The 26,909-nt window shown below is 39.1% G+C and overlaps 1 protein-coding gene across 2 annotated transcripts in view; it reads left to right on the top strand.

Moving 5' to 3' along the window:
* LOC137298899 (allatotropin-like) overlaps positions 1 to 26,909 on the top strand; it is a 68,395-nt gene that overhangs the window by 12,383 nt on the left and 29,103 nt on the right. The window contains exon 2 of one of the 2 annotated variants that reach the window (XM_067831262.1): positions 9,729 to 9,822. The gene's annotated coding sequence lies outside the window, so the exon portion shown is untranslated. Of the gene's footprint in view, positions 1 to 9,728; positions 9,823 to 21,127; positions 21,303 to 26,909 lie in introns of those variants that run through there. The other variant, XM_067831263.1, reaches the window with a different exon arrangement.

Raw genomic sequence — 26,909 nt, 5'->3', positions numbered from 1 at the left:
CGAGATAATCGAAGTATCGAATGAGTTGCTATTGGCAGCGAGATGTATTGCCATGCACGGAGTACATTAAAATATGATAGAAGAACACTCAGCCAATCAGTGACATTTATGTTTGAGGTAAGATAAATAACAATATAACGACACCGTCTGTAACTAGAGATAGAGAGTTATCCGTATTAACACGGACGTATTTGAAACTATATCACAACGTTATTAGACTGAATTCCGCCGCTCACCAAACATGGGTGTTAGTTTTAACAGCGAGGGATATTGCTTTTGTGCAATTTGCTCGAAACAGTTGTGAGTTATAAAGAACGTTAAACCCCCTAACTAACAGGAGCCTTCCTTGCTTGATTTGTTGTTTCGAGATACCAGTATTCGGATTCTGATGAAATGTGTTCATGCAAACTGGATTCTTTCACACTGTCACCGCTTTTGGGTCGTAGTGTACAATCACACAAACATAGTCATTATCGTACTGCGTCGCTTAGTGATTACAGCATCCGCGAAGGTTCGATTCCTGTTTGCTCTTATGATGGTTGTGCGAGCCAGTACTACTTCCGTGTTCAGCCCGTGACGACCCGGGTTATAATTCAGCAACCCATCGTGTTCTCGTCTTATTCACTCATTTATTTTTTAAGCACATATTATCTCTTTTATGTTTTTAGTAGTTTCATATTTTATGCTGTTACTCATTTAGGTTTTCAAAGGCTCTGTGATACAAAACGAATTAGGAATTCGCTTGACGTATGACGTCAAAATGGTTCGAAGTTGTAACGTCACAAAGCCGTCGCAATTTCACTAGACCTTGCTTGACTCGTGGAAGTCTGAGAGTCCTCACACCATAGGCAATTTCGCCGCAGTTTCTGTCAGTTAATGTTGGCGAGTAATAAACAGAATACTAAACTCGCTTCCATGAAATACCATTTTAAAAAAACTCGTTAAAGATTAACATTTTTAACTGGTTTAACAAAAATGGTATTACACGGAAGGTCTTTTAGTATGTCTATGTGTATATGTAGTATATATGTCTGTGTAGTATGAAGCGGGTTTGGGTGGTCAGTTTGACTGATTTGGTCGAAATAATGTCATCGCGTCCCAGATACAACGACCAATGGTCATGACGTCAATCACTGAGTTGTCTGGTCCAGACCGATGTCATACTTCTGAATTATACAGAGTGATGCGATAAACAAACAACTAGATTGGTCTTTAGCAACCTATCTGGCAGAAAGAGGCGAGTAATGTATTCGTGTGGTCAGTCGGACTGATTTGGTTAAAATAATGTAATCGTGTCCCAGATACAACGGCCTATAGTCATGACGTCAATCCTTGGGTTGTCGTGTCCAGACCGACGTCATACAGCAGGATATTGCAGGATAAGGCGTTAAACAAACAACTTCCGTGTTCGTGCATCTTGCCATAGTTCTAAACGTCTATGGCTTCTGTTCCTTTGAGGTCTCCTCTCATCACATTGCTGCCTGCCCGTATTATAATTGAAATACTGTTCAAAGTAGCTCTAAACCCATCTAACCTACCCCGCAGACATGGTAATCAGGATCCCAGAGCAAAGTAGAAAGCGCATTATCTTCCTTTTTCACCAGCGGTATTTCTTTCGTCTTTAATCCAAAGGAGGCAAGCTTGGTATTCCCTGTCATTGTCTGACGCTATGAAGAGTTATCTTCCCTTGAGTACCAAACTGCAAAAAATACAAGAGAATTGGTTGGGACGGAAATGTGGAACTTCTTCTTGGTCTAAAGTTCGGCCCGAACACATGAAATACAAGTTCAGGTGGCATGTGTCTTTGTGGATTGTGTTGCTCAAATATATATTTTTCGAATGGTCAGAAAGGAAAACAGAAGGTTGATTTAATATCTTTTGTTACTGGATGTTCATTTTCATCAAGAAAGTGATTTGAAGGGAATCTGAAGCAATTACTACATGAGAGACTGTCAAATGTAACGAAGTGAATATTGTAGAAGGAAATGTGTATTGATATATGCCAGTCCCTTTTAATGGACTGGACTTTTAATCATCTTTTCCATGACATATTGAATGAATGCAACACTTGCCCAAATTTACACAAATTTATCATCCACAAATGGTTTCCAGAGGAGATATAGCTTGTAAAGAATCAAGTGGTACTATATCTAGGTAAGTTTATAGCTAACTGCTGATTGGTCCACTACTTTCGGACTAATTTCATCTCCCTTTGCTATAAACAAAGATGGCCACACCAATCAAGGTATTGCCTATTCGTGATTTGTGCTAACGACATAAATGTTTACTTAAAATGCCACAAAGAAATTGTGAAATATATGTATTGCAGAATTCAAAGTAGTATATATCAGCGCTATTTTGTGTTTGTTTGTATGGCGTAATGGTGCCACTCGTTCCCCCTTCCATCATTCTTGGATATTTTCATCCGCAAGTCTTCACATGAACGTGTTACGGGTGATGTTGCGGTTTTTTATTTCTCTTGAACAACAAGTCTCGGAGTTGTCGCACTTTTATGAACTCATGGTGATGTAGTTGATATCAAAAGACACTCTGATGAGATTCTGTCTGTGCAGCACTACGGTGCTTGTGTTCCTTCCAATGCAAATCCGATTCCGAATGCAACATACTTTTTCCACAGTTATAAAGGTTATATGTGATAAAGGCAGAGCACTTTATACGATTCCCACTCCAACACAAGCATGTGTTTATGAATCGTCATCAATAGTGAGTGAGTTTAGTTTAACTCCGCACTCACCTATATTCCACGTATATGTTGGCGGTCTGTAAATAATCGAGTCTGGACTAGACAATCCAGTGATGAACAGCATGATCATCGATCAACGCTGTTGGGATACGATGGCATGTGTCATGGCATGCGAGTCTGACCACCTAATCCTGTTAGACCTCAGCAATAAGTGACGACACCAAGTGCTCACGAAAAGAGAATAAATGATATAGAGACACTGGCTCCCCAAAACCTCACATTATTTTCAACCGTTGGGGTTATAATAATATAACAATAATTGAAAAGTTAGGTCCCAGTGTACATGTTAGTGAGTGACTTTAGTTTAAGATCATATTTAGCAATTCTCCGATAGATCACGGAGGGGGGCGCCAGAAATGAGCTTCACACATTCTACCCATGTTTGCACTTATCAAGGCAAACCTATACCTAACCCATCATTGTATTCCACCAGTATACATCACGATCTTTCGATGTGCAGGAATCGCACTGCCTTCAACTAACAAGGGGAAACCTTATGGGTGGCGTGAAACGGAAGATAACACGTACCTAATCCTGTGTTAGAGAACATTAATTGATGCTGACAGTCTTTTGTTGGACTAAATGCTATATGACTGCCCATGGCTTAGATGCACAGCTGATAATGAAACGGATAGAACCATTTCCTGAGCGTCCGCTTGTGGCAATAATATTAATAATTTTAGTTAGGTTTATGTGAGACTATACGATTTCAAAGAGTATGTGAAGAAATCTATCCATTACTGGCTAAGGTATGGGCGATGCTGTTATAATTTGTTCTCTGGTCACGACGGGAGCATGATGATGTACCCTCGTGGATACATCAACCCATTGAACCGAGGGACCAGCAAACAACGCATTTATCTTACAAAACACCTCAATTTTAATTATGAATTGTTTGAAGCAGTGGTACAAAAGCTTTTGTAGCCATCGCTAGATTTTGCAGACAAGAAGACCAGATTTATAATTATCTCCCTTCCATCAATTTGCATTCGCAAAACATTGGTAATTTCCGTACATCATGAGTGATTCAATGTTATCCGAGATAAAGAATCACTACCACGAAGTACAAAATGAATCAGGCATTCCCAGGGTGTTACGTAGAACTGTTACTGAAAATAATAGAAAAGCACTCAGCCAATCAGAAAGGGACATGTATGTGTCATTTAAGATAAAATCCATTGTCTCCCGTGACCTTTGTTCATCTGAAATATGTGTTACTGAAAGTAATTTTCATGTTCCGAACATCACACACTAAATATAGAGCAGTAGAAAAAATATATGATGAAGTCAACATCGGCTTCTTAGCGTCGACAAAAATGAATGAACATGATTAACCATGGATATTTCAATATTAAATCCCGTCGTGTTACAAACATCGGAAAACATTTTGTACAGCTTGCATTGGACTGGAACCTATCCTTCAACTATTTCCACCGCGGCCATTTGCCATGTAAATGAAATATTCTCCAGTACCAAATTGCCATGCATGTAATATAACATCTGAAATCATATTTATTTCCCAAATCGAAACTATTCCGAAAATCTGACGAGAAATCATACTCGTTCACTTCAAATGTTCTTGTTGTGAATCACCGCTCTAGTCCTATAAGCTCGGCAGTGTTTGCTGAAGCCTACATGTTGTGACCAAATTGGCCAGTGACATGCTCCCAGGGCAATCAGTATGAGAAAATTGCCTATCCATTAAGCGAAAATATTTTGCTTTCTTCTCTCTAATGCCATTTTGATATTGCATATTATCTCCACGAAGGCCTGTTGTCAGATCAAACTAAAAAGGCTTATAAGTAAGCAGGGTCGTTTGATCGAGCATTCATAGACCTCCTGTACATGTGCTATATGTTATGCTTCCTGAGCGCCTATTTCCTTGAACCCAAAAGCTTGAATAGCGACTGAATTCCGTTGACAATTATGCACCAATGACAAACTCACTTTGCATTAAGGTCACTTTCGTTGCATTTTCCATTCCTTAGTTTCATTAAACCGTTCTTTAACTTAATCCCTGAACAAGGTTTTGCTAAATATATTTGCGATAATTCTACCGATACAGAAGTTGCTATTTTGGTATCACTTGTCGGGCACTGACAGCATATTGATTACAAATGAATTCCTTTATGGTATCTGATTGCAATTATAGGTACAACCAAACCAAGAATACCTGTATCGGTGGATGTTCAAAATGTCACATACAGTGTTAATTCGCACGTCCACTTTCAACTTGTTTTAATTAAAACAGTACATGCTGCATATGTCAAGAACAAAGTGTAGATTTATTTTGAGACTGAACAAATTACAATTTTAATTATTCTTCAATCCAGGTCCATGACTCAACTGTTTCAGCGACCATATGTTATAAAAAGTCAGCTTAGATCGTTACGAAAGTCATGGACTAACACTGGCGATACTGAGTATAAGCGTTGGTACATTTCGAAGGTTTTGTTACAAATAATGTCTCACAAAATCCAAATGTAAAGATTAACCCAAGTATCCTTGCAGATTTATGAAAAGGCATCTCTCTCTCTCTCTCTCTCTCTCTCTCTCTCTCTCTCTCTCTCTCTCTCTCTCTCTCTCTCTCTCTCTCTCTCTCTCTCTCTCTCTCTCTCTCTCTCTGAAACCAACCACCAACCACGTATCAAGATAATTTGTATGATTGTATGAGGGGGCATTTACACAGTCTTGCCATTTCCTCTTCCTAGTATTACTGAAACAAATTCCTACAATAAAATATGCGTTTTAATGTCAGCATATAAACATGATTTAAAGGCTAGCATTTATGAATATCGCCAATGGTTAATATAAAGAATGCTGCTTCGTCAACTTGATGAACTGCCTCATTGGTTCTTTTACAAGCCTTTAAGCCAAGCATCTTAGATTTCCTCTCTGTAGAGAACCTTGCTATTAGAGAGGTTAAACTTCCGATCATTTATGGATCTGAAACTAGAATTACACTGAGTTTCAATTTTTCTTTATTTTCCATGAGCATGTAATGATTACAGCATATTTCCAAAATGAAATGCTAGTAATTACCCTCAAACAACCTGAGGCAATTGTCAATGTGGAAATATCGAACTGCACATTTGATTACGCGTGTGCTTGAATATCCTATTCACAGTCATACAAACTATCGAAAACCATTCAGTTATCTTGTAACAAATCACATGTTAATCACAGGCATTGTAAAGCATTTGCACAAATTCTCACTGGCAGTGTGATATTTCCTCGAACAAGAGTTTGTTCTGGCAATGACTATAAGATAACTGTATGCCACTGGAAAATTCGTCGTTCCATTGGAGTTGAAAATGAAATCTACAACAGAAATGCACAATCAGGGCCATGTATATGCATCTGTCATCGAACGTTTTTGGAACATTCTGTGCGTTTTAAAGTACAATCTTGCACTACTCTTTTCAGTAGTCTATTGACATGATGAATATTTTTATCGCACAAATGCCTTCCTCATAAAAGAGTCGACAGAAATCGGCCGCCTATTCCTCGATGAATATGTTTAGGGCATATGACAAAAGAAAGGCATGCATTGCAGGAACCTTATGATGATCAACAATTTCTGTTCCATTGCATCCGAGTATGGCATTTGTGTTTTGTTTGCATATCAAGCCAAGTTGTTCTCTGGCACTGCTTAACGTGTTATTGTGCAAACCTTGACTCAAAATCGCGAACGCATTGTCAAGCTTGTATAGAGTTCTTACTTTGAAGGTGTGAAAAACAAATCGAAGCCCATGTGCTCGCTTCGTTGCCGATATGTTTTCATCTCACGTATAAGGTACTTCCAGTTCCCATTGATCTGTGACGCCTAAGAATAGGTGAAATCTTTGAATTTTCCGGATCAGAAGTTATGCCAAGTTTAGATACACTGACGGGGGTATGGATTATGTTTCCGGAAAGTGTTTCTTTCCACGGATCCTTGCTTCCTGGGTCTATAATCGAAGAACTTGGAGAACCTAAAGCGTCAAACAGTTCTTAAGAATGTAAATGCCAACCCTTTGAGTGTTTCTTATTTTGCTTTCTCTTGTTGTAATAATTGAACAGTACTCTAAATCTTTGCAAACAAAATATTCAAAGCCGTGGCTGGTGTCGGAAGCTCGCTTGTGTTGTTCCTTTGTTCTCGTTGTTATGACAATATCGAGATTGTCTTGAAACAGTTGTGTGTTAAGAGATGAGAGACTCACGATTCAATAAGTTACTTCCATAATATTATTATCGACTTAGAGAATGTCCACATGTCACAGATTCTGTTCTAAATCGAATGTCTATTGGGGGACCTTCGTGTTCGGGATTTTCACCCATGTTTTTCTAGTAACTTTCTGATGACGTTGGTTCCACATGAAGTTAAAGGCAAGAACATTCAAAAGCATGGTTCAAATAAACCACCTCTCAGCACCGGAAATTCGACAAAACTTTAACATTTGTTTAGCTCAACTTAAATAATCAAGCATTACTAGTTTGTCGATGGATCCCCCGGGCGATTGACGGAATGGTAAATTAGGATAAAATATTGGCAGATAAATGCCAAGTAAATAGCCAACAGGACGGAAATCTAAAAAAAACTTCATTTAGATGATATATTTTCATCGATTTCTAAAGAACAGTAAACCCCCTCTGTGCTTAGAAGCAGGATCAAACTACAACAAAATAGGATTACCACCCTCTACAATTGGCAACGTGTTAGTGGAAAGCTTATCATAGGAATACTGTTAGAGTGTCTTGGGGATAAGGTGAATATGCCCCCAACTGGCACGACTCTCCATCCCTCCATGGCCACAGAACAGAGATCAGCAAGGAATGGCAATTTGTATCACTAGTTTCACTGAGCCACAGAGGCGAAAGGTCTCAAAGGAAACCATCAATCAACCGTATCAACAATATTTCATGCTCAATTGTTTGCGAAACTCTCCAAAATATGAATTAAATGTCTGTGCGGACCAAGCGTGCCTCACCACTGAGGACCCAGAGGTTTCGGGAATAAATCTCTCTGACCAATTGATACAGATTAATGCATTGGGCTTGTTATTTAAGACCCCGCGCTTGTCTGTAGTAATGGCCTGTGGTTCAGAACCCTGTCAAAGATGAACAATAGAGAAATTAGCGTGAGAAAAATGTATACAAACCAGCTCTCGCATGGGGAGTTGGGGCGAGGGTTCGTATATCGTTAATTTCGACCGTTGGACATTTTCCAGGATTAAAGCAGATCAGACATATGATACAGGCTTTGGCGCCAAGATGACACCATGATGTATTGTGGATTGAAAAGGGGATGTCATGATGTCGTTCATGTCGTAAACATTGTATACAGTTTGTGTACACGCTCAGCACTTGAAATAAAAATGAATGTTAACATGGATTCTTTTGAGATTGCATAGAAGTACAGAGCCAAACTTTATGTTGTTGATATAGTTGATTACGGGCAAGCAATCGTGTATAAATGTACTTTTCAACATTTAAGATTCATGAAGTCTATGGGAAAGCAATAAATATTGATAAAGGGCGATGATGTTCAGTAGGCTTTCTGAAGGATGGTTACGGTTACCATAGAGACCTGTGGTCGCATGACCACCTTGAAAGCGTTTTAAAAGTTTGATGGTCTTTAAGCTAAAATCGATTTGTGAAACCCATGTCAGCAACAGTTACAAAATTGTGTTAAAAATATATTGTAACCTGCATTACGGTTACCAGAACCGAACTTTTATCGATAATCGCCTAGAACGATTTTCTTTAAACGATTTTCTTCATGTCGGGCAGAAAGAGGAATATAAGAAAAAGACACATGTCCATTTACTTGCATCTATGTGTATGAGTTGCTGTCGTATCTTCATAGTTTGCGGGATCAAAGATGGAGGTATTTGAGAAGACCTTACTTCTGCAATATATAAAACAAATTAATTCTGGGTTTGCATGAGTATGTAATCAGGCCAACGACACTGCACATTTTAAGATCAACAATCTTGAATGGCATCAGGCAACATCAGTTCGGGTTCCCCTTGATTAATTGTTGATATATGAAGAAAAATCAAAAGACGACGAATCAAAAGATGCATCTTTTCAATAGCATCCAAATAACACGGAGTTATGTGTCAGTATCTAACTGGATATCATAAATGTTATATAATCAGTATTTGTAATTATTGTTGAAAACTGATATCAATGTAATCCACACAAACAGTAATTACCCACCTTCATGTATATTTCTCATTCTTTCTTTAGCAATACGTCTATTAACGATTTGACTGAAGCATATACTTTTAGGACAGGCAGACTGTTTAGTTAGATAATACATTGTCATCTTCCCTATTAGCGAGGATTTTTATCGCCAAGGTTTTCTGTTGCCTAAGGATGACCAAAGCGCTTGATCAACGCTTCCAAGATAGCGTTACGAGCTATCATAACTATATAATGTAGGATTGACTTACGAAGACCGTTGCGATACAACGCAATTAACATGTCTTCGACGATGTTGTACTGAAAATGCTTAAATATTTCTAGAACAAACTGAAGGACTTAGTTCACTCATGTCAACGTATCCCAGGTGCATCGATTGATGTTCACGCTGTTAGTCACTGGACTGACCGGTGTCCAGTCACCGCTTTAGCCACGTCGAAGCTAAGCAGTGGATGCAACAAGAAACGGCGACCGCCAATCCTTTATGGGGGTGGAATGTAATATCCTGTACAACCATTCACTATTTACCAGTTCATAGTTACTTCACCCGCAATTGCTTCACTTCACGTTTGTTAAAACGGCCGGAAATCCTGTTAAACCAATTCTCAAACAACCGCTCTTTGCTGGAGATTGCAGATGGATGTTAAGCTCTGTTAATTCACGCTTTTTTGATAACAAAGCAAAGTATAAAAATGTCACTGCATATCACTTTTGCATCACCATTGATTCTAGTTTGAGATGGAGTTAAATATTAATGCTTTTGTTTAAATTTCAGGAGCCTGCTGAGCCGTAAAACAAACAGAACGACGCACGAGGGAACACAAACGAGATATTACCAGTGACATCCGTCAAGTATTATTATACATACGGTGAGTTGGCTGTTTCTTAATCCCACGTTATAGGATCCTACAGCCGATTACAAAGGACATCACAGCGAAAAGAGTGGATATCAAGGGGAAAATAAATACACCAAACCCACAAAAGTAAAGCATATTTTACTGACATTACACGTAATCTGTCAAACAAAACTAATTCCGGTTTACACATGCTGCGCTCAATGATTCTCAATAAAGAATGGACATACTGGACAAGTCTGTGGGGATTCTAGTAAGTCAGCTGCTAAAGGAATGAAACAGTGTCTTCTCCGATCACCGTTACGGGTTCATGATAGGTAAGCTCAGACAAAGAACAGTATAGAATTACAAATTTTGAAACGATGCATTAAGGAGGATCTGCGATTGTAACAAACGTTCTCGCTGATCAAGCCAAGGACATTGTACTGACTAAATGTGCACAATGTGACTTAGCCTTCCTTTGGGGTGTAGCATCATTGCTAAACTCTCCGAAACGAAATGGACTCTCCATTTACCAAAAGTTGGGTAATATCTTGAACGGTTCTGGTTGTGATAGTTAATCATAACACATGGGAATCGTACAATGGACTCTCAGCCAAGAATGATCATGATTATGAGAAGTGTTTTGTGATCATATTTATATTTAGCATCAATACGTCATTAAAATCATTTTAAAGTAGGGGATAATTCGCGTGCATACCACTGGATGATGCCAATGGATATGAGAAACAGTAATATACATCCATATATACGAAACATTTCCACAGGAATGAAATGAATTGTCACATTTTCCCTTAATTTCTCTTCATCATCATCACCCTTGACTTCATCATTTGCATCCAGTGTCCCCTACCTTTCTTGAAAGGTACCTCTGTACCGTGTGGCGGAGACATCTATTGTCCAACACACACCTTGCATTCGTTTAACGTCTTTTGATTCTATGGCCTTTTCTGATAATCGTTGGTGGAACACACAGTTCTCATACAAAAGTGTACATTGAAACATACGACAATAGCAGGACGGCCTAAAACTGCTTCCATGGTGACAACCGTTATTGATTTGGAAGGTCCTGACCCGTCAATACTTATCACAACCTAGTGTTGCGTTAAAACGACAAAGGGTATTCTTAGACAAGATCTGAGACTCATCCCGAGGATCTCTCCCAAGAGGCTTTTGCGTGTCAGAAGAGGCTCACCAAAAATCGAGCTTCTATGAATGATATTCATTTATAGAAAGTGAATTAAGAGAGAAGTGACTTTTATCTTTATGAATTGAAAGCACCCACGCGAAATGCACGAAACCATGAAATACACGTGTTTCACAAAGCTGTAATGTGATAAAATGCTTAAATGCTTGTCGGGATTTGAACGTGAGTATGTATGATTTTACGCTACTTTTAATCGGTTAGTTCATAAACGCTCCAGTCAGCAAAGTAAATCGAGGCTGGTCAGACAATCCAGTGATCAAAATCATGAGTACCGATTTACACAACTGGGATTCGATGACATGAATGAACCAAGGATGCGATTCTGACCACTCGATCCCAATACGGTATGAAGTGGCGTGGTGGAGTATCACCATGCTGACTCGCTTGTGTTGAGGTTGTCATATTTCACACTGGTGGGGTATGTGCGTGTCATTATTTTTATATGTTTTTTTCTGTAATGTTAAAATAGTCTCACTCATAGACCTCTGCTCACGCAATTATGTACCTGATATTCCTAATGCCTTCACTCCTAGCGACGAGTGAACCTCACCGAAGTCTCAGTGCGAGAGAGAAACAGTCATGCAGAAGGTAACACAGCGAATGGTCTGACAGCAGTTTCAGGCGTTGACGGATATGTTGACAATGATGTAAACTCCAGTAATGAGAATGTATGTCCGAGTCAACATGGCATCTAGCCTTTATGAAATATATATTCAGTCATTTTCAGAAAGTTCGGGCACATACGACCATCGCCAACACTGTAGAATGCTCTAGCAGACTCCCGGGGTAACATATAGAAAACCAAGGGCAGATAATTTCCTGGAAACCTGCTGCCAGAATTCTAAAAGTGTTGACCATCTATTATACGAAAATGTGCCCATCATAATTATTATTCAAAACACTAAACGTTGTGACCCAATAATAATTATTACTTAATAAAGTTATTTGTTCCTGAATAAGTGCTGCTTCAGTCTATGCTTGTGGTGGGGTTCGACTCATCTGATCATGTAAGTGGTTAAACTAAGTTCATTACGTTTTACCCGTGAAGATACTGTTTAGAACTGGTCTTCAGGATCCGATGCTTATCGTATAGGATAAATAGTGGGGTCGGGGTGAAAGGCTCGCTGATTAGACTGACGTCATTATACATCCATGATCATGCTGTTGGTCACGTGAGTACTAAAAGACAGCTGAACCCATTAAACAAACACCTCCATATAGCTGAGATATTGCTGAGTGCTTAAACAACACATGAACAAGTGAACGCATCACTGCTTGCCATCTTAAAGCGACAACATGGAACGTTGCCCATGACATAAACCACTTTCGATCGCGTGAATCGCTGTACGTATAGGCCAAGAACTTCACACGTTTTGTCTTTCAGCCACTACCTCCCCTTCGACGTCTCATTTTTCTGATGTCGATACAGTTGCTTTCTATGAGTGTGGACATTCTAGTTCTTCAAGAATGTTATGTGTTTTTGTCAAGTATCCTTGGTGTATTTCAAGTAAACAATGCTCTGGTGTCATTTTCTCAGGGATGAAATTAATCTCAAAACCATAAACTGGATACAAGCGAGATTAAACCATCATTTTTACTTTTTTAAGCAAACAAGGACATCGTCATTTGAGCCGAAATATTTAAAATTCTGTCTAGACATTATTCCCCATTTGCAATGAAAAACATTTTGTTTGTGTGAGTCATAATGATTGTTGTCGATATAAGATCAACTTTAAGTATTTCACCTTATTTGTAGACATAATGTCATCACATCAGGTGACAACTTGCGCGTTATGCTACATCGAGCTAATTCCAAATGACTTTTTTCTCGATTTGATAGATTCCGAATTAGTTTTACAAATATCAACGTTATTCCCAGACTGGATTAAAATAACCCAGTGCAATAATGTAATTTTGAATTATTTTTGCTAGCTTCTCAACCGGTTGGCTGCATATCATTTGAAGGGTTCGATGTGCAAAATACAATATCATTAATACAATGCACAGATTGTTTCATCAGCGATTGTTGTCTTGGTTTGTGAGTTGATGCAGCTGTATTCAAAACCGGGTTTAATAGATCACAGGTTTCCTGGTCGCTAAAGTGTCAAGTTGGTGTCAGCTCCCTTGGGTACGCAAGAAATTTGTTTGAGATTCCAAACCCGATTGGCTATGACTAAACTTCTACGTTTGCTCATGTTTTTTTTATGTAAACCCACAACAAGCTAACTTGCAGTGACAGTCTAAGTAAACTTATCCTCAGTACTTTTCGTTACACTCCACTACTGAATCTAACAAAACCTTATAGGAGATCACGTCAGGTAACCTTTGAGATTGACCAGTCAGAACACAGCTTACCAAATCGCGAAAGTGGACATACCTTTTGAACTTTGTATCTCGAAAATGTTCGTACCCGAACGATTCCGAAAGCTATTTAGCGTACGCTCGCTTCCGGGTGATGCACACGGCGTACGTACAACCATGACAACGGTGAGTAAACAGTCGCTGAAAATAGTGTTTTTGGCAATATTCAAGGATGTTATCTTGCGGAAATATTAGCGTAACCTAGTGGTTAAAGCGTTCGCTCGCTACGCCGAAGACCTGGGTTCGATTTTCGACATGGGTATAATGTGTGAAGCTCATTTCTGGTGTCCCCCGCCGTGAAATTGTTGGAACATTGATAAAATTGGCGTAAAACTAAACTCACTCGTTCACTCACTCACTAAATGATATATAACTCCCCTGTGTGATCACTATCGGGTTTGATATGATCACTAGTAGGTTTGATATGATCACAAGTGACTTTGAATTCTATCTGCAGGTCCCTCCGCTCTGGTTTGTGACATCTGCGAAACTCCGAATTTTGGTGCTCCAATTTTTTTCAGATTTGACACCGTGAAAGAGGTCACCATCTAAGACCCTCCTGCATATCACGTTGACAAGAGAAATATTACTCACACCGGTGCTCCTAAAAAATGCTTTAATCACTCCCCTGAGCCATTCAGTTTACATCAGGGAGGTGGCATGGACTTGTGGTTAGAGCGTTCACTCGTGGTGCGAGGTTCGATTCCCTACATGGATATAATGTGTGACGCTCCTTTCTCATATTGCTGCAGTGTTGCTAACACGGCGAAAAAATACACCAGCTCACTAGCTTAAAAAGTATCAAGGAATATGTAAATCGGAAGCAGTGATAACCGAAATTGCCTTACGCCATTAAGAGTGGTATCAACTGGCGACTCATCATAATTATATAAGCGTACCACGAGGGCGCGAATCTTTGCTCATTAAGTGACACAGAGTCGAGTCCGGTCTTGAGTCAGTTATCTTTCAGGCTGCCTTAATATTGCTGGAATACTGTTGAGACGGCCAAATAACCTTCACTCACCAGAGATAAAGAAGAATGACGCTGAAAGCTGGCATCCTGCTATACAATAATGAACGCGTTTTTAACGCAAGAAAGGCAATGATGGAAGTTTATCATACATTTGTCCATAGGTACGTGTGAATTTAAATGCATGCTGACGCTAAACACTTCTTGTCTAGTGATTATTTGTGACATATGCTCCAACGAAACTGGAACAAATAAATATACGTTAAAACATTTCGTAATATTAATCTACTTATAGATATGTTTTCATGTAAAGCAGTCTTGATATAGTTTTCAACCATACATCGTTCCTTGTAAATGATTTGTGAAATCCCATGTAGGCGGGATAATTAGCTTACAACGTCAGTATCATATTATCTTCATGATTAGAAGCTTAATGCACTCGTTACATGCCCAGACCCATACATTCACAAACAAGACTACAATCTCCTACGTAGGTCAAAAGAAGGAAGTCGGATATAAATAACGACTGAAGATGGTCCTTGAGATTAATTATATTGTCGCTGTGGACACAATTAGCTATAAACATCGTACTTAATCCTTCAATAGGAAGGTTATCACATAATCTGCAGATGAAGAATTTCCCATGTACAGCATGGTGTTCTGTGAGTTATCGGTCTTAATGGGTGTCACCGTTTGATAAAGTATTTGCTATGGACAAACGTCCACTAAATAGTATAATCACTTCGCCATAAAGCAGCGAGCAATCCATATATAGTCCCAGACGTTTATATCAAGATGAGAGACACTTGTTGCTAGAGACGCCCGTCCCTATGTAATTTAACGATTATTGTTACAGGCGTGATCACGCACCTATTTAACATAGCATTCTCATAGCCTGACATAGTGAGAACCTCAACGTCCACGTCAACGTATGTATACTGACGTTATCACGTTAAATATTTTTAAGACACCATCATTGTGCACACTTCCTGGAGTGGAAAATGTCCAATATTTTAATACATGAGGTTCTTAACAGGCATCTAAATATATATATACATATTCCTATATATTGTTACAGTTCACCTGACGTAGGGTTTAAGACACAGCCCAGAAACTTTGCAACATACAATTAAAAGTTATCATCCATTATATTTCAAAATGCCTTTTCATTCTTTGCGCCACTTTCAGCAATAGTCCAGCAATCACGGCGGGGGACACCAGACTCAAGCTTCACTCATTGTTCCCAAGCGGGGAATCGAACCCGAGACTTCAGCGTGACGAGCGAACGCTTTAACCACTAGGCTACCCTGACTGTCCGATGCATTTCAGTGTGTATCGTCTGTTACAGCGGAGTTCACTTTATCACTTAATGTGCCTTTGCGTGTGTTTATGACAATGCCAATATTTCATGAAATATTGATATTGATTTGATTGATTAAGATGGTGTATTCGGCACCGTATAAGGCTGAACATTAACCAACATTGAAATTTGATGACCAGAAGAAACTGTTTATGAATGGAATTAATGTCATTGCCGGTGAAGTTAATGTCATGCTTATCTAACTGTCAGTCTTCAGTGTTCGAGAGCTTCTGCTTTCAAGCATACTAATATTCAATTTACATCACGACGTGATCCCATCACAATTTAACCTGGATGCCCTCAAATGGACGGGCTTCAGCTACTACCATCCTACCACCAGCGTTCCAACCAGCCCATCCCTCCTTTAGTATGTGAATTGCTTTTTGACATATATAGAAAGACTGAATACGTCTCATTATATTGTAACATACATACGTATGTGTAAACTACACAAATAAAAAATGTAAAACATAATATTTGTAAATGCTACTTTTTTCAAACAAAACGATTTTGTGAGAAAACTCATCTATCAATGGGTCTTTATTTATCAGACATCCATGAACCGAGGCTTAAAAAAACCCCTTTCTTGTCGCACCTTTCTGTCGTGATAACACGCGGGCGAGAGTGTGATGAATTCCTGCACGTAAATGTCGAGGCTCAAATGGATATTATCTTAAGTTGCATTCTTCTGTTAAGTCAAGACTTGTTCTTCTGCATTTCTCATAATAGCATGGTATCCAAGCGATAGGAACCTTCTAGTGGTGTTATGTCTTGATGCTTGTTGTACGCAGTTTTACATCCTGGACCATTCCCAGCTAACACGCAACGTTCTGACAACGTTATTTTACGTCTTAATGTTTGGTTTGATTACGTCCGAAAATGGCGTAACTAGGACGTTATTAGAACGTCCAAGGATAACGTCATACCACTACCTTGTCACAACGTTGCCAATTACGTTATCACCTCGCCCTAGCAACGTATTTTTCATAAATTGGTGTAACGTTCTCTTAACGTTGTGAGGACGTTCGTGTTATATATTTTGTTTACTTGACATATTAGAAAATGTTTGTATTTACCGTTGACCATCTAACTAGTTATCAAAACATATTGAATCTAGAGCGACTCTTGAATAGATCTGTCTTGTTTGTTTTGCTAAATTCGTTCTATTGAAAAACATATATAAAAGTTTGGAGGTTATGAGGTTACGTTGTTACTACGATACACATCACGTAACTAGGGTGCCCAGGAAACGTGTATTTCTGCCAAAGGTGCAACGTTCGTATTATGTTGTGTTCTACCTACTGCTTAAATGTCCCAAGCTCATACAGCAATCTTCTTTGAAATGCAATGCTCTGAGGTACTTTTTTGCGAAGAGGGGAACATTGCTGTTCAGTGTCTGGTGTTTTGTTGGTTATGAACTTTGAGGAACGGTTGATGTTACTAGCAATGTCCCAATCATTACAGCCTGCCTCACAGTACCTGATCGTTTTGTTTATTTGTATTATTCCCTTTCGCAAAGCCATTTCTGTACTGTAAAAGGCTGCATGAAGCAGGTCTAGATATTACCCATGGGCAGATAGCACATCCTACTTCACTTGGGCTCTTACAGGTTTTTTTCTCTTCAATCAAAAATAGATATATTCAGAGACAAGGAGTCAGTTCACATTTATCCATTATTTATTTATTTACAGGTTCCGTAAAAGAGATATGGTCGTTATTGTGTGTGACTTTCATCTGTATCGCTCTCAGGTGTATTTCCGTTATATTTTGGTCTGTATGTATGATGTGGAGGAAAAGACGTACTTAACCCTTTTATGCATAGGGTTCTTTTGGCAAACAGTGGAAGGGGTGAGGTGTCATTATTCCAGTCCATAAAATCTTCGATGCTTTTTTACGTTGCAAAAGTGCGTCCCCAAAATGGGACGATGTGCAGATGAGTGTACTTGCATTAAGTTGTAGTAGGCATAGGTGGTTGGAATTCAATCTCTTAAATCTTATAAATGACACTTTTATTTTAAAAGCTTTCATGGAATAGAACCAAACTGACTTTTATATTAATCAATGTGTATTAACAAATTGAAACCTTAACATTTTATGGGCATTCTTGATTCAGTAAAATGATTTCTGATGCTAAACACCATGTTTATATCTTCAACAATAGGAGAGAAATGCTTTTTGATGTACCCCTCCCAACAATGGGACGATATGCACACATGGATTAATAAATGTGTTATGATTACCATGGAGTGCCATATAGCTGGAATATTGCTGAGTGCGGTGTAAAACTATATCCATAAGCATAGAAATGGTCCTGGCCAGCAAAAAAACATGCAGTGAGTGAGTGAGGGACTTGGACTGGTTGTTGTTTAACGCCCCTCTCAGCACTATTCCAGCTGCATGAAGGCGATGTGTAATTAATCGAGTCTAGAACAATCTAGTGATCAACAGCATGAGCATTGATCTGCACAATTGGGATACGATGACATGTGTCAAGTAAGTCATCGAGTCTCACCACCCGATCCCGTTAGTCGCCTCTTACAAACGTGGGTTGCTGGAGACCAACACAGGTCTTCACGGGTGTGAGTGAGTCAGTGAGTCAGTGCCGAAAGAAAGACCAATGTTGATCACTCGCTGACGACGCTTACATACCGTGTCGTTTCATATTGGTGAAAGAGTGAGTTAAAATCCAATGTCACCTCGGCAATATTTCACCCATATTTTATGTTGGCGCTTCAAGCCTTTAAATGTACACCGTACGTAGACATTCCAAATGGAAGATATGTAATGCACTCTAAGGTAATGTCGCAAGGTGATATATCATACATGATAAGCATACTTCTTGTCTTTTTTCCATTAACACGCTATGAAAATAGTCATGTAACCAGCACGATCCCATCTCATATTAGGGGGATTCGCTGCACATATGATATAAGTCTTTAGGCCAATAAGCGGATTCGGCAAGTAATGTCAAGCGTCTCTAGAGTCTCATCAATCAGGGGCATCGTTTTGAACTGGGAACAATTATTGATAACGGTCGACTGTCATAAAATGAGGCAGGGTTCAGAGGCAACCTATACGTCATTCAGTAACCACGTGCTTATACAACCCACTGAAAAATCTGCAGTTGCGTGTCTGCTTTCTGTAAGACATCGGCGTCTATTGTAAGTCACTACCGTAGTTAAGCAACGAGTTGGATTAACCCTTTGAACAATATGCCACCGCGTCCAGAGGTAGCAAGATGGCGTCCATCTCCAACGCTTCTGCATCCTAATGTATGGGATTGATTGTGACATGTGTGCGATTTTGTCCTCTTCAATACATCCTTCCACGCAGTTGTGATTTTTGTTCTCCGTTGTGACGTAATGAGTCACATGTTACATTGAGTCGTGTAGTCTTTGGATAACGCTTAATGGTTATCTTATAAAATTTGAAAAGTTTACGAGTGAGTCAGTGAGTCAGTGAGTTTAGTTTTACGCCGCACTCAGCAATATTCCAGCTATATGGCGACGGTCTGTAAATAATCGAGTCTGGAGCAGACAATCCAGTGATCTTCGACATGAGAATCGATCTGCACCTTTGGGAAATGATGACATGTGTCAACCAAGTCGGCGAGCCTGACCACCCGATCCCGTCAGTCGCCTCTTACGACAAGCATAGTCGCCTTTTTTGGCAAGCATGGGTTGCTGAATGCCTATTCTACCCCAGGACCTTCAGGGATCGAAAAGTTTAAGAAACCCTGAAACACAGATAGTAATAGTAATAGTAATAGTAATAGTAATAGTAATAGTAATAGGCGGTTATTTGGCGCTCATATCCAGGCAACTTGCCTCCTTATGGCGCTAAGTACATTGCAATCTCCATTGGGATCATACAGCCACGCTGCAGCGCATTAAACTAACTTAACACTAACATTGCCAGTACATCCTAACGGGTACCCATTTTACAGCTGGGTGAACTGAGACAATGTAGATCTAATTATCTTGTCCAAGGATACTACTTTAATGTGCCCTCGGAACCCGAACCTTAGTGCCTTGACTGGGGATCGAACCTAGACCTTCGGCGTGATAAGCAGACGCCTTACCACTGCATTGTTGCTCTCCACAGATAGGAAATGATTGATCGCAGTGGATCTTACCTTAAACTGCGGATGCAGCGGTAGGGATAATCTCTGTTTAAAGGTTACCTTCAGCATACCGAAATGGTAGAAGATGTATGTGAAAGCGGATACATGAACGAAATTAAGGCAAAAATCCTAATGGACCGATGCACTATTGCCAATGGAACACTTCTCGTCCAGCGTCTACTATAAACCAAATTGTGTGAACGAAACGTAGGGAAATACATAGATCAGCAGTTTTTTCTTCAAGCATCTAACATCTCCTTTCCATATCATTTTAGTTTGAGATGGACGAGACAATATATAACAAAGAAACGTCAAAATATGAGAATCAACGAGTTCGTGATTCAATCATTTCATTTTGCGGATGATCGAACATTGAAACGCTTCCAAGGCGATATCTGATTACAAAAGATTTCTGTGTGATGCTTTTCTGAAGGTTAATATGGTCTTGAACTATTCGCTGAAGTATGTCGCGTAGATGCCATTTATCTACAAGCTCCGTGTTATCTGAAACTTTCTCCAGTTCTATGTTCTTTTAACAGCACGGTAAGATTATTCTGGTATCTCCACAAATTTGTAATGGTTCATAAACAGTTGCTTAGTTTTATTTGTAAACAGTATTTCCATCAAATGTAGCTTTTAAACTTTTCCAAACGAGTGAGTGAGTGAGTGGGTGGGTGGGTCGGTGGTTGGGTGAGTGAATGAGTGAGTGAGTGGGTGGGTGGGTGGGTCGGTGGTTGGGTGAGTGAATGAGTGAGTGAGTGAGTGAGAAAGTGAGAGTTAAATCTAAAATCACATCGGCAGTATTTCAGCCATATGGTGACTAATAAAGTTGTAAATATATAAAGTAACACCTATAAATTAAATACGATGCCTCCCTGTTTGCATAAGACAAAATACAAGATTATCACAGGTATTAATTTAAAACTAGTAATTAGATGTCACATATTTAACTATAAAGGACAACACAGTATAAAAAATGCTATATATTGCCAGCAAGTGACGTTAGATCACCATGCTGGGGGAGGGGGGGGGGCATGGGGACTATGAACAAAAGAACTAAAGCAAGTTAAGTTATGAGCTGGCAACCTTGTGTATTAGAACATATTTTCGAAATGTTTTGTCATGCCTAATAGCATATTCTTCCACAGGGATGTTTACTCAAACACACCTTTTAACCGCAAAAAAAGACTAGTGGCTTCCTGTTTGAAGTGTGCTGCTCAATTGCAAACATTCCCTGCTGTTTTAGACCTGCTCATTCAGTAAATTTTCAAACAAGGAGGGCTGGGGCTCACAGCTGCTATGACAATAGCGCGCTTATCTAGGTGAAAGGTTAAGACGGTGAGTTTTGCGTGGGGAATGATATACCCTCGTGTGAATATTCGCTGTGCAGAGTATCTGGGATTATTCATTGATCAGTGTGTTTAGGCGTGGGACAAGACAATCCTCTGTCGGAGAGACACTGAGTTTTGTACAGGTAAGGTCGATGCAACCTGTTTTGTTCTTTTGTTCAGATGGATACTTGATGTGCCTTTGCGTGTGTTTATGATGAGACAATGCATACAACCACATTTAAATAGCACCCTGTGTTATGACTATTTAAGTGTGCTCCATAAGTATGAAACGTCAATGCAAAGGAATAGCTTGTCTTAATTATACCGTAACACATGCTTATAATATACATGTAGCCTGCTTTCACTACAGGCATCTTTGGCTATCGATAAGGTTGCGTTGCTTGTATTGCAATTGGATTGTTATCAAAATCCATTGTCTATTTCATATTTTTATATAATAAGTCTGATGAATTAATTGTGAACATTTAACAGAAAAAGCTGAACTTGTACCCAGACGGTGTTTGTCATTCTATGGGGTAATCGTGTCACTGTTGGCTGCACTGTGTCTCACAACATCGTACGTTAATTTAATACCGCTGTTACTGTATTAGGTGATCGATTACGTCTATACTGTGACTAGACACACGGTAACGTCATGCATGTTAATCATGTATGTTGAAATCTTGTTAAGCCAGTACGTGCTACCTACCTCGCCAGTTGGCAGTGTACTGGCTACAGTGTTCGCTCGACACACCAAAAATCCGGGTTCGATTTTGCACATTAGTGATGAGTGAAGCTATATTTTTGTACTTCGCTCCATTATCTGGTTTGAATATTGCTAAAATATTACTGAAACTATACAAACGTGGTTTGCACGTATTTTTGGAAAGAAAATACGTTGCCAATGGACACCAGAACTATGTGTGTGTGGCGATTCTAGTATAATGCCGTTAATCAGTAATGTACGCTTGCAAAATAATGCCCACGTGGTAAAGCCCTTTGTAGGGAAACTTGACTACCGGGTATTAACCAGTTTGTTTCGTTCTAGTGATGGGGTATGAATACACATTTATGTGGACATGGTAACCAAACTATTGAACTGTTGTGCTAATCATGTGGGGCTGTCAGAAATTAGTGCTATTTTGACACCAATTACTTCGGGGATTCTTGATGACAAACATGCGTCCTTCAATTCCATTCATTGTTATCATGATAAAGGAACACATATGAATGAATATAGACACCTTTCAAATGCGGATGGTTAATGTATAACTTTTTAAATCACAATATGGCTGAAGTATTGTAGATGTGAGTTAAAATTTTACCTCACTGAGTCTAACGCCGATGCAACACACACATTGTACAACTGTGTCTGTGTCGTACAGACCTGTAGCAATGCTAATTAACCGTTGTAGCAAGAAGGCCACATTGTGTCGCAATGTACTGGTATTTGTGTAACACTTGGAGGCCTCCACGACGCAAGACGGATCATGAAATCATTTATCTCCAACAGATAGCTAGTTAATAGTGAAGCAATAGCGCTGTTGTACAGACAGCACGATGAAGATAGCTTCAAGTGTAAGCTCATCTCCTGCCATAACTTGCCTCTCATGTAGAGTTAAAGGTCACGATATCACCATATGAGTCTTGCCGCTATCATTCGGTAATGTTTGCACAACTAATGTCAGGGACTGATAGCCTGACTGAATATGTTACGTGTCTCACGGTGTAACGGGTAGGTTGAAGCAATCGCACCCCGTAGTTATTCGGCCCGCTTTCAACCGATTGCATCTGTAACAGGAGCGAGGGCTTAATCGTAGACCCCAGTTCGATTCCACGATACAATACAGTCAGTATTGATCTTTTTTGTGGTAAACATCAGGCGATATGTTTTGTTTTCTTTTCGTATAAGCAAAACAAATCAATATGAGGAAAAGATATAAAAAACTTATGTGAGCGTCTTATCATCGCAGAAGCTGATGGCATTTGAAGATAGTCATTTACGAGTAATCACGTATAATCAAGCCCGTTCACCTAGAATAAACTATCGCTATTACCTCACTAAAAATCTTTAAAAACCAATTTGTTATTCATTGCATACAGTCATTGTGTTTTGAACCTATTTTTGTGTTGTGTAATGACCATATGACATTTCTCAAATGTAATGTTTTGTTTTCTCAATAGATAACCTATATAAAACAAGGACTTGCATCATCTTCGTTGACTTTACTCTCTAAACCAAGAACCAGTGAGTGAGTGAATGAGGTAACATTTAACGTCACATTGGCAATATTTCAGCCATGTCGTGACGAGAATATTTAACAATGAAAATGGCTCTATGCATATCGTAAAACCTGTCGATGTAGGACAGTAAAACAACTAGAATATCACAATGAGAATTACAACTAGCATGGTAAGTTAAAACTAATATCACTATCTGGACAAAACAATATAAAAACAGGCTATAGATCTCCAACAACCGAAGGTAGATCACCATACTAGGGACCATGGGGGCAAGGGATCACAAGGGATACAAAATGGAGGATCCTCACCTTTTAAAATGTATGCATGAATATATCTAGTATGGCCAATACGACATCGTCGTAAAATAACCTCTTCAAATCTGGACTGACAGCCCATGAAGGTGTAACCAATATACGGTTTTATTTCATGTAATATATTTATACCTACTTGGGTGTCCCACTTCTTCTGCATCAGATCACGGATGTAAGATCTAATGGCAGCTGTATAATCTGTGTAGGGAATAAGAAGTGGTGTTACACATTTGTTGAGTGCTGCTTTAGCAGCAAGGTCAGCCAATGTGTTCCCAGAAATGCCCACATGGCTGGGTAACCAACAAAAGACGATGTCGTATTGGCCAGTAGCAACATCATTATACAATTCGATAATTTCGATTAAAAGTGGATGTTTACATGAGAAGTTTTTAATAGTCTGAAGACAAGAAAGAGAGTCCGAATAGATTATGTATTCTTTATGTTTAGGAGGTTTCAGAATAAACTTAAGAGCACTTAATATGGCGTTAGCTTCAGCAGTGAAAGTAGAACTATTATCCGGTAATCTAGAAGATATTGTTCTGGATCCAATGACAGTGGCACAAGATACTGCGCCATCGTCCTTGGACCCATCTGTAAATAAGGATTTATAATTGCTATATTTATGTTTTAATGGATTATATTCTTGTTTATATTGTAATTCATTAGTTTCTGATTTTCTAAATGATGTTAATGTTAAGTCAACGTATGGTCTTACCAATTGCCAAGGAGAAAAATCCTCAGGATTGAAGACACAGTTATATGCAGAGTTAGATTCGTAAGAGTATAGTTTTGTGATATATTGTAAAGATAATTGAATACGGCGTTGTGTAAGAGATGGTTCATCAGCCACAACTTAGAGACTGTCAACAGGAGATGTTTTAAAGGACCCAAGACAAAGTCTTAGACCTTGGTGATGGACAGAATCTAATAGATTGAAGCTGCTTTTACAAGCTCCACCATAAACGATCGGACAAGTGATCTGTATGGGTGTAGGAGAGTAGCTTGATCTCCTCCCCACCTTGAATTAGACACAACTTTCAATAAATCAAGTGCCTTCAGGCATTTAGATTTTAGGGATTTGATATGGGGGCGAAAAGTTAAATGTGAGTCGACAACTTTGATGGTTAATCCAAGAACCAACCATGATCTTAAGTTGATGCCATTTTTACAGTCATGTGTCCAAAAGTGTGTAAAAGATTGACGACATTCTGAATGGGGTCCAAAAATTACTTATGTTCATGAAGGTACAACGGTTGTTTGATTGATAAACAACCAATGGATCTTCAATGAATTTGTAAATTTGGTTCCAAGCCATGGTATTCCTTCCCCATTCTTTCACCACAGAACAATACAATTGTGTTCTCGAAGAACAGCCTCCTCTAGTATCCAAATCGAATATTTGTTCCATGAAAAGAGGGACGATGGGTAAACCTAATGATCAAAGTGTTCGCTCGTCACGAGTTCAACTCCCACATGAACACAATGCGTCAAGTCCATTTCTGGTGTGCACCGTTGTGATAATGTAGGATATAGCTAAAAGCGTCGCAAAACTATCCTTACTCACTCACTCACTCACCCCATGAAAAGAAGCCCAAACAAATCTTTGCGGACAGATTCTAGAATATACGAATCGTAAATGGATTTGATGACTCTCGAGGTTTACAATTATGCTTTTTGTGTATGTCGTCACCGTAACAGTCTCACCGTAACAGTCTCGTTGCGGTAAACGCATTATTCTACTGAATTGTTGTTCAGACAAACCCTACACTCACTCCTTTAGCCGTGAGACACGAGAGCTTTTGGCCTTTAATGTTACAACAACTGTTGTCGTCGCAAATGCCGATACTTCTATGACACAAATCTGAAAGTGGATTAGGCATTGAAGACATAAATTCCTTTTATTAATATTCAGCCCTACAACAGCGGAACATTAGTAACCTCAAGATACCATTATCAAAGGATCTGGTGGATCCTGACCCTTAACCTAAACCAACACACTCACAAATCGCATTAGGGTTTCATGTCCAACGGACCAAACCGCGCGTTTGCCATCGGTATACGCTAGAATATGAATCCAGGGTAACTATCTTTAATTTGATTAGGTCAGAAATTTACGTTCCACTTCCAAGCAAAACCTGAACATGACTCCTGAGTTATGATTGGGGACTTAATTGGATTCTGATGTTAGCTATTTTATATCGGAATTAAGATAGGTAGAAGTACACACTAGAGTTGTGTGATGCTGTAGATGCTGCAGTTTTGGGTGTACTTTACTAGATGTTGATGTGATCGACATCTCTTTCATAAGCTTGATAGAAAAAACTCTATCACAAGCAATCCTGGATCTAAATGCTCAGTTTCATTACAGCCATAAGAACTGTACTTTAGAGATACGCGGTAACTGTTTCTCGGTTTTACGAGGTGGTGTTGGCCATTAACCTCCAAACGATATATGTGCGGCTTGTTTGAATTGTAGCGTTCACAACAAAGGTCCTCTACACGAGATCTCTCTAAGTGTGTATATGGCGATTTCCAGGTAGTTGCACCTGAACAGGTTTCGTGTTACCGTGTTGACAGCTGAGTGTATGCTATAACGAAAAGGTCGTAGTTACTAACGGGTGGTTTTTATTGGAAGTAAATGTCGATGTTAGACGTCTTAATGTTTCAACACGTGCTACAGTACAAGTTTATGTTCAGTAGTACACAATTTATTTTTATTATTTATCTAACAAACCCAGAAAAAATATCAGATTCCGTTTGTTTATTTGTACGTACTTCCGTACTACGTATTTGTACGTATTTGACTTTTGTTTCTAATGTCTGTTACTTCTGGTTCACAAAGTGACATACCAGCGTTGAAATTGTAAAATCCAAATCGATTATTTGATCATCTGTAACTGCTCAGTGCCATTACGTATCCTTACTATTTCAGTGCCTTCCTCCGACTCCTGCCATTATATACTGAACAGCAAAAGAAACGCAAGTTTCGAAAAATGGGGTCTCATAAACGTCAGAAACATAAGTTTTCATATATATGTCTTCTATTTAAAACATGACAAAACAGAGTTTCCTTTGCAGGTCAGTATGCAATGCAACCGTTCCTGTTATTCCTGCACCTAAAGATATGTGAGAGATCTGACACTGAAGCAGAGAAAATGCAATATATTTTCTGGTATATATTTATTCATAGTGTAA

Source organism: Haliotis asinina, chromosome 10 (genome assembly GCF_037392515.1).
Source record: "Haliotis asinina isolate JCU_RB_2024 chromosome 10, JCU_Hal_asi_v2, whole genome shotgun sequence".
In the NCBI taxonomy this organism is placed as follows: Eukaryota; Metazoa; Mollusca; class Gastropoda; order Lepetellida; family Haliotidae; genus Haliotis; species Haliotis asinina.
This window is presented reverse-complemented; position numbering and strand designations above follow the sequence as displayed.